This window comes from Ursus maritimus, unplaced genomic scaffold, assembly GCF_017311325.1.
Source record: "Ursus maritimus isolate PB19 unplaced genomic scaffold, ASM1731132v1 scaffold_1, whole genome shotgun sequence".
In the NCBI taxonomy this organism is placed as follows: domain Eukaryota; kingdom Metazoa; phylum Chordata; class Mammalia; order Carnivora; family Ursidae; genus Ursus; species Ursus maritimus.
This window is the reverse complement of record NW_024423343.1, coordinates 57,166,525-57,175,339: the sequence shown is the minus strand read 5'-3', so window position 1 is coordinate 57,175,339 and position 8,815 is coordinate 57,166,525. Positions and strand designations below refer to the sequence as shown.

Below are 8,815 nucleotides of genomic sequence, written 5' to 3'. Positions count from 1 at the left end.
ATTCATTCCACAGGAGTTCATTTTACTCTTCTTTCTCTTTACTTTTGGGTGTATGTTCGAAATTCTCACAATAAAAAATTTTTGGAAATTAAAAATAATACTGCATTACATATTTTTAAGCTTTCTCTAATTTCTATTTTATAAATATGATAAAATATTGTGTTAAAAAGCTTCTTGGGGCGCCTGGGTGGCTCAGTCATTGGGCTTCTGCCTTTGGCTCAGGGCGTGATCCCAGCGTTATGGGATCGAGCCCCACATCAGGCTCCTCCGCTGGGAGCCTGCTTCTTCCTCTCCCACTCCCCCTGCTTGTGTTCCCTCTCTCGCTGGCTGTCTCTCTGTCACATAAATAAATAAAATCTTTTAAAAAAAAAAAAAAGCTTCTTAAGAAGCAATAAATAACACGTTCTAGCCCTTATGCCCCTATAATAATAGGTTCTCATTTCAAAGGTTGAAGTAGCAGCTGTACTCTCCTGTCGAATTCATTTAACTAATTTGTGCCTAAAATGGAAAAGGCCCAGATCCCGTTTTAAAAGGGCTTCTCTTTATGAAGCACTAGTAAGGACTTCCAAGTTATTAAACTGTACCTGAGTCTGGTTCCTGACTTGGTGTCCCTGGCATGAGGTCAGAGGAAGGCTGCTATTTCGGGAGTCGCTGCTGCACCCAGTCACGGGGAACATACCCCAAGCACCCTTTCTATGACAGTCCCAGGCCCAGGGAGTCCAGGGCCTTGCCTGCACAGGGATCCAGGTTTTCGGCCTCCAGAGCCACGTCTCCCACTTTTTCCATACTGCCTTTCTAGCAAAATGCTTGAACTCTCTCTCCAACAAGAAAGAAATATATCACACTTTTGAAATTCATCAAAATGGAATTTCTCCTATATGTTCCCTATGCAATAAAGCTTGATTCAAAGAAACGCCCCCACATTCTGATGTTTAGCCAAACCACCTCAAGCTTTACAATGGGGCCAGAAATATGACAAAGTCCGGCTCGGTTCCAAGATCTTCCGACCTTCCTGCTCACCATCAAAAAGAAAAGCTCCCTCTCCCCCACTCCTTCCTCTCTCCCCCACCTCGGACTTTCTTGTGGTATTTCAAAACATTTCCTTATGAACCTGGATAAAACACGAACAATCAAGGATATGGAAAACTGGAACGTTGTTTCCTGAACAATTTGAAACCTAAAAATAAATAAGTGCCTGTGTGTTCTGTTTGAGTTTTGGATGGAAGCCCAAAATGACTTTCTTGTGCACCTGAACTGGCTTGCCCATACCTGCACGAGGGAACTACCCTTCTCTGGGTGGAAATAGTACCAGTTGTTGTTCTGTGTGTTTTAGGCTTTTTGGTATTATTAAAGAGCACTCCCCTGAGGGCAAGAGATGTCCCTGGGTGATGGATCACAGAGAACAGAAGAGTGTGGAGGGAGCGATCAGCCAGAAGGGGCCAGATGGTGCAGCAGAATTTAGGTGGCCAACGGGCTCTGCTGCTGGCGAGCTGGACACTCGTCTCCTGAAATCTTGATCAGCACACTGGTAAGATGGCCAGAGGTCTTGTAAAAAAGCGAGAAGCTCATGTGGAAGTGTCAGAGGAGTGGATGTAGGTCAGGCGGTGGGAGACGATGGAGCTTACTGTCGGCCCAGACTGCATAGTGACGCTCTGACAGAGGACTCCCGAGCCAAGTCTGCCATGGGTTTAAAACTTGTCTCCTCCACTTCCCAGCTGGGTGACCTTGACTAAGGAATCTGACTTCTCCAGGTGACTTAGAAATGGGGATGCTTCTAAAGCGGAGATAATCTCAGCCAGCACTGACCAAGTATCTGCCGCAAGCCAGGGCCTGTTCTGAGAACTCTGTATTTAGTCTTTCTGACAAAGGTGTATGTCCACATACTGCTCTCCCTGCTGTAAGGAGCTAAGCAAAGGTCTAAAAGTCATACAGCTGCCAAATGGTGGGCCCCACCTCAAGTCAAGGAATTGGACTCCAGAACCCACTGGTGAAACCATTTGGCTCCCTTACCTCTTTTTTGGGGTCACTGTGCCACAGTGACTATTCCTAAGACCCTCTGTGCCCCCAAAAGTGTGACAAAGCAATAGCTGGAGAAGTAGGCCTGTTCACCCAGGATTGGAACAAGCATCAACAACTTGCCCGTGGCTAAGTTGGACACAAGTCAAACTAGGAAGAGAGAAGAGGGCTGGGGTGCAGGGGAGGACGTCTCGAGGCTGACACCACAGCGAGCACCACAAGACAGCATGGGCAGCTGCCAGGTGCAGGGAGGGCAGCCTGAAGAGAGCCACAGGAAGTGCTCTCTGCGGGGAGCCCTCATAGTGTCGAGACGCGACTGGCAATCCCGGAAGTGACCCCTGCCTAAATACACCTCAACTCTAAGGCGCCAAAGAAGGCTGGACACAACAATCACCACAGGCAAAATCCAGGGGAATTGTCACAATACCTCCTAGGAGGGGTTAGAGAAGGGAGGGCTGGAAAAAGCCCAGGCCAGGGTCAAACTCAGAACAGTGTTCAACTGCTATTTCTTGAGTCTGCATTCCTATCCCAATATTTGTTACTTGTGTCATCTCCATGGAGATATAACTGTATAGAGTTCTTAAAAATGAAAAATGTTGTGCACTTATTTCAGTGAGAGCAAGGAAATAGGATTGATGGAAAAGATGCAGCTGGCTCGGAAGACAGCTCCAGGAAAGGGAGAATTTGGAAATGAGATACAAGTGGGCCGAATCCCAAGGGTTTATAAGATGAAGAAAGGAAATATGTGGAAGTCGGTGAAAGGCTGCAGAGATGGACCCCGGGGTAGCTAGAAGGGAGGCTGTGTTCTCAGACTCTATGTAACCCAGCAGTGACCCCGCAAGGCCTGGAAGGGCCTGCAGCTAAAGCTTCACACCCCAAAGGGAAGAGCAGCCAAGAGCCACCGGCCAACCACAAGCACACCAGAGCCCAGGGCAGGGTCTGCACCCACGCTTTGCCTTTCCCAGCAAGTCACCTTGTAGTCTACACAGCAACAACCTCTGACGGGTCTCCATCCTTCCTCTGTCTCTATCCTTCTGAGGGAGTCGTGAAGGAAAGGGGAAGCATCTCCGGATCTCTTCAAGACCAAGACAGGTTGGAACTGGGAGCTGACCCCGGGAAAGCTACCCACAGAGGGAGCCCACAGAGGAAGGGTCCCCCGACCACCCCGCAGACAAGGCAAGCACCACCCCTCCGCACCCGAGCCCAAACCAGTTAATTCTCCTTCGGCATCCAGCGGGCATGCACTTAGTGAGCACGCAACCCACCACCTTCGTTGGGAGAGACTCGGAGTCCAAGACTCCATGCAAACCCATCAGCCTTCTCCACATAGACAACTTCCCTCAGTGCACCCCAGAGTACCTGTAGGCTAAAGAAGAGGTGGGTGACAAGATATCCCCACTGGGGGTAGATGGGACAAATCAGTTGAAGTCCTTTGAGGTGACAGTTAGAGGCCCCCCACCGATGCTGTCCGCACTCGGGACAAGCAGGCCTAGGACTGTCCTGATCTTCAGAGTAGAACAAGACAGCCTTCCTGTTGGTTCACATCAATCTCTTCTCACAGCGTGGCTGCACCACTGATTATTAAAAGACTCTGCTCCCACCAGATGAGAAGGATCCCAAACAATAGAGAGAGAAAGAGAAAAGAAAAATGTGTCCTGCTACCTCTAGACCACGTGTGGAAGTCTAGACCACGTGTGGAAGTCTAGACCACGTGTGGAAGTCTAGACCACGTGTGGGAGTCAGCCTGTGTGCCTTCCGTTTACTTAGCAAAGGTCAAGAACAGTGTTTTACAAAGGCTGACAACTATACCAAAGGTATATATTTCAATTTCTAGAATGAGGTATAAAGAAAAAGACTAAATGAAATAAAATATAAATTATGTTTGTCTTGTTTAGCATCAAAAATGATCTTTTTTTGTAAAGTGGTCATTTAAAACTGTTTTATAGGTGGCCTTCTTTCAGTGCCTCAAACATTCGGAACTCATTGCTGCCTCTGAGCCCTCACACATGCTGTTCCCTCTACAAGAACTCCACACTTTGCGTGACTTCTCTCTTTCATCCTTCAGGCCTCAGTCCAAATACTCTCTCTTCAGTAAGGCCTTGGCAAACTAGCCCGTCTAAATTAGGAACTCTCCCCTTGTTGCCTTTCCTAGCACACTGTTTGCTTCAAGGGCTTATCAGACTTGTAATCATCTACCAGTCTTCTTTGATCTCTCCTACTGGAATAGAAGGATTAAGGCCCAGCACCCAGCACAGTGCAAAGCACCTCAGAGTGCTTCATGAAAACACAGTTAAATGAATGGAGGGAAGAGCAGAAGATAGGATTTGGGTTGGCAAAAATGTGCAAGGGCATTCTAGGAAGGGTGGGCCTACAAGTGTGTGGGGGGTGGTGTCTGGAGCGGGGGAAGGCCGGGAACCTGGCCTCACCTCTGAGGCTGTTCCTAACACCCCCTCTCCCAGCCCAGCCCTGCCCCAGCCAATCAGCACCAAGGCCTACACCACCCTCCTCCACACACGGCCGGCACCCTCACCTGCTAGAGTCTCAGGCATGAAGAAGGTACCAGGTTCAGTTTCCTGCACCCGCTGGCTTCCCAGGGGGCAGCCCCCTCCACCAAACCTTTCCAAAGGCCAAAAGGGCACCCAGACGGCCGTTGGTGTGAGCTGAGGGTTAAGTACCGTTGCAATAGCAACGTGACAGAGGGCAACACTCTGTCCACAGGAGGCATTTTAAATTCATGCTCAAAATATCTTGCAATAGAATTGAACCTGTTCTTTGCATAGACTTTACCTTAGAACAGTTTCAGATTAACAGAAAATTGACACAAGTCTGGAGAGTATATACTCCCTAGAGAGGAAAACTAGATAGTTTTCCCGAATGTTAATAGCACACATTGATATGTACATTTGTCACAATGAATGAATCAGTGTGGACACATTATTTTTAACTGAAGTCCACATTTCACTAGATTTCCTTAGTTTTAACCTAATGTCTTTTTTCTGTCCCAGGATCCCATCCAGGACACTACATCACATTTCATCATTACGTCTCCTTAGGCTCCTCTGGGTTCTTGTTCTTGATGACTTGCACAGCTTTGAGAGGTTTGGGGAGTCGTTTGGTAGAAGGCCCTTCTACCGGGGTTACGGGGCTTTGGCGTGAAGACGTGCCCCTTCCGTCATGAGATCGAGAGTGCATATGACCAACATGACTTCTCACTGTTGATGCTGGCCTTGATTACCCGGCTGAGGCAGGCAGCATTTGTCAGTCTCCACTGTAAAGCTACTCTTTTCCCTCCATCCACGTTGTACTCTTGGGAAAGAAGCCACCGCCCACATTGAAGAGATGGGGAGTTAAGCACACCTCCTTGAGAGGGAGGCACCCACACAAATTATTTGGAATTCTTCTGCACAGGACACCTGTGTCTTCTCCTTCATTTATTTATTTACTCAATCATTTAAATCAGTATGGACTCTTGGATATTTATTCTATACTTTGGGGTTATAATCCAATACTACTTTATTTTGTCACGCAAATCCTTCCAACTGTGGCCATTGGGGGTTCTTTCAGTTGGTTCCCTTCTCCCTCTGACACGCCTCTAATCAAGTGGCATTTAGGTTTTTTTGTTCATTTGTTTTAAGCACTCTCCTACTTTTCAGAACTACAAGATGCAACTTGTTTCTTAAATCATGCCTGCAGCAGCCCCTGATTTAAGACAGCCCCAGAAGCAGGTCATTAAAAGGTTGTCCCTGCTTTTTATCCATGGAAAAGGATATTTCTAGACTGCATGGTTCCCTAATGTTCACTTTCACGGATCTTTTGTTTTGCCTCTCAACCAGAGGTCATTTGTCAAGTGCCAGGGGGCACAGAAAGCCACAGGACAGGGAGGCGCTCAACCCCAGTAGGACGCCAATAGCAGAGTCTGAAAGACTGGATTAGCTGTGGCCTCCACACTAGCTGAGTTACCTTGGAGCAGGTCCCTCTGCATCTCTGAGCCCTGGTTTCCCCGTATGTTCCTTGCAGGACTTTGTGAAGTTGAAAGCTGATGCATGGGAACGCCTAGCACAGTCCTGGGCCCAAAGTTGTTGCTTAAAAAATGGTTAGACTCATAGAAGAAGGAATGAGCGAGCCAGTCCATTCTATAAGGATCTCAGGGCTGGAAGGAAGAACAACCCGCTAGCTCCGGCTTCTCCAGCCAGCTGGGGCTCCATCAGTTCAAAACCAAACAAATGACTCATGAATTCTAATCCATTCTTCCAGTCTCAGCTTCCCTCCTTCATGCTGGGAAGCCAAATTACAGTATTTTATTATTTTGCCTCTTTACTGTGTATTTTATTTATCTCTGTTGTGCTGCCTAGTTTTTTGGCGTTTTTTCAAAAGCTCTACTTGTTCCTACTGCTATTTGTACTCTTGGTAAAACCACCGATCGCTATAACGTACCTCTCCCAACGGTCGGGAAGATTTCTATGCCGTATTCTTGCCACACTGCCAGCTTCATTGATCTGGAACTGAATGCTGGGATTCCATGAGATGTTTTGATTCATATGTTCTCTCGGTACGTTTGTCATTTTCCCGAATCAGACATTCTGCTCCTGGGGAAGTGACTACTCACGGTGTCCCCCACCAACTAACCACCAACGGAATAATAGAACAGGTGTCGACAGAATAGAGGTAGGACATACCAGACTTCTAAATTGACCTGAAATCAGAAAGGTCAACGGCACTGTAGTCAGATGTCCTGTGAGTACAGAGCTCCCAGTCACACTGTGAGCTGGTGTCTGCCTTTCCTTCTCTGAGCTCCAAGAGGTCAGGACCACCTCTGTCTTGTTTACTGCTGTGTCCCCACAGTTTAGCACGATGCCCAACCCATAGCAGGTGCTCAGTGAATATTTCCTGAATGAATGAATGCGTTTTCCTGAGAAGTGCCCACTCCGGCTTTTCTTTCATTTCCAGGTAGATGCAGATGTGTTCTTCTCCTTAGTCCAAAGATTGGCTCCATTCGGTGCGGCCTGCCCTGTCGATGGTCTCCTAAATTGGAATCTGACTTAGAAACTGGGAGGCCCCTGGAAGGGAAAGGAGAGAACCCAGATGAATTTGAATGGGAATGTTGCTTTAGTGGCGCCTGGGTGGCTCTGTCTGTTAAGGGTCTGCTTTCGGCTTGGGGCATGATCCCGGGGGCACCTGGGTGGTTAAGCGTCTGCCTTCGGCTCAGGGCGTGATCCCGGCGTTCTGGGATCGAGCCCCACATCAGGCTCCTCCGCTATGAGCCTGCTTCTTCCTCTCCCACTCCCCCTGCTTGTGTTCCCTCTCTCGCTGGCTGTCTCTATCTCTGTCAAATAAATAAAATCTTTAAAAATAAATAAATAAATAAAATAAAAATAAATTAAAAAAATAAAGAATGTTGCTTTAGACAAAAGGTTTGTGTCTTTTCAAAATTCATATGTCGAAACCCAATCCCCAGTGTGAGGCTCTTTGGAGGTGAGACTGCGGGAGGTGATTAGGTCATAAGCATGGGGCGCCGATGGATGGGAACAGTGGCCTTAGAAAGAGGGCCCAGAGAGCTCTCGGCCCTTCCACCGTGGGCGGACACGGTGAGAAGACGGCGGTCTAATCGCGGAAGCACAGCCTCACGCGACGGCCGACCTGCGGCTTCTGCACCCGGACTGCCGCCCGCGCAGCCTGAGAAACCCGCTCGGTGACTCGTGAGCGCCGCCCCCGCGGGCTCTGTTACGGCGGCCCCCGCGGACCACGACAAAGGCCCTCTCACCCCCTTCCCGGCCGAACCTGTCCCCGGCCGCACCCCACTCACCTTCCAGGCCGGCCGCCCAGGAGCGAGGGGCCCCCCTCCACGACGCCTTCCCGAGCCCGCTGCCTCGGCGTAAGGACCCACGAGCCTCCGCCACGTGACAGACGTGACTTCCGTCTTCGCCTGTTCCCGAGCTTCCCAGCTCCGCTCTAACTCCTTGAGAGCTGAGACGGCCCCGGCTTTGTTACAGCTCTTTCGTCTCGCACCACCTCTGGTCCATGGAAAGTTCTTTCTGAAGCCACCCACCTCCAAGGCACGACCTTCCTCACTTCATCAAAAAGGAGAAGAAGCGAGGATGAAGAGAGAAGGGCGGAGGAAGGAGAGAGCGAGAGGGTGGGGCAAGGTCAAGAACAGGAGATAATCAGCATAAAAACAATGGCACCGAGACAGGCCTTGACAGGGGGTCAAGTTAAATTTCACCAAGTCTCCGAGCGGCTTCAAAAAACCGGGTACGGTGAGCCCACTGCTCAGTGCGCTCGCCGCCTTTCTCATGTGCGCGCCCCGCGAACAGCGGAGGCCCCTCCGCGCGCACTGCGTGTTGAATTAACACCGTTTGCCAGCGGCAGCCCCGGAACCAGCTGCAAGTCGCAGAACCATAGGTTTTCCCAGCCGGGAGAGACCCGTCCAGGTGGCCACTCTAAACCTAAGTGTTCCAGCGTCTCCTTCCAAGTAGCGATGACCCTCTGGAAACGCTATGAAAAATCTAGTGTAAGCCCTTGTAAGCGCTTCCCAAAGGAAGATTAATATAATTCGTCGGAGTCCTCAAGGGGTCAGGCTGCCAGAAAGTTACAGATCACTCCTCTGGGCCAAGTCCTTGATGTTCCAGACCCAAGAGCTCTGACCCGGAAAGGTCAGCAAACACACCCAAGGACGTGGAGCCGGGTGGTAAAGGAGCCTGAATTCTGACCCAATTCTCCTGACTTCTAGCGGCCACTTTTCCTCCCGAATTTACTGTCCTCCTTTTTTTGTTATAAAGAGATTTCCTTTGCGACACCATTT

At 49.3% G+C, this 8,815-nt stretch overlaps 1 long non-coding RNA gene across 1 annotated transcript in view; it reads right to left on the bottom strand.

Annotated features, from left to right (window-relative positions):
* Window positions 1-7,993, bottom strand: part of LOC121104430 — a 16,167-nt gene extending 8,174 nt beyond the window's left edge. Inside the window, exons 1-2 of the long non-coding RNA XR_005836763.1 lie at window positions 7,820-7,993; window positions 6,451-7,073 (exon numbers count right to left, since the gene is read on the bottom strand). This is a non-coding gene — a long non-coding RNA (uncharacterized LOC121104430). The remainder of the gene's footprint in view (window positions 1-6,450; window positions 7,074-7,819) is intronic.
* Between the last annotated feature and the right edge of the window lie 822 nt (window positions 7,994-8,815).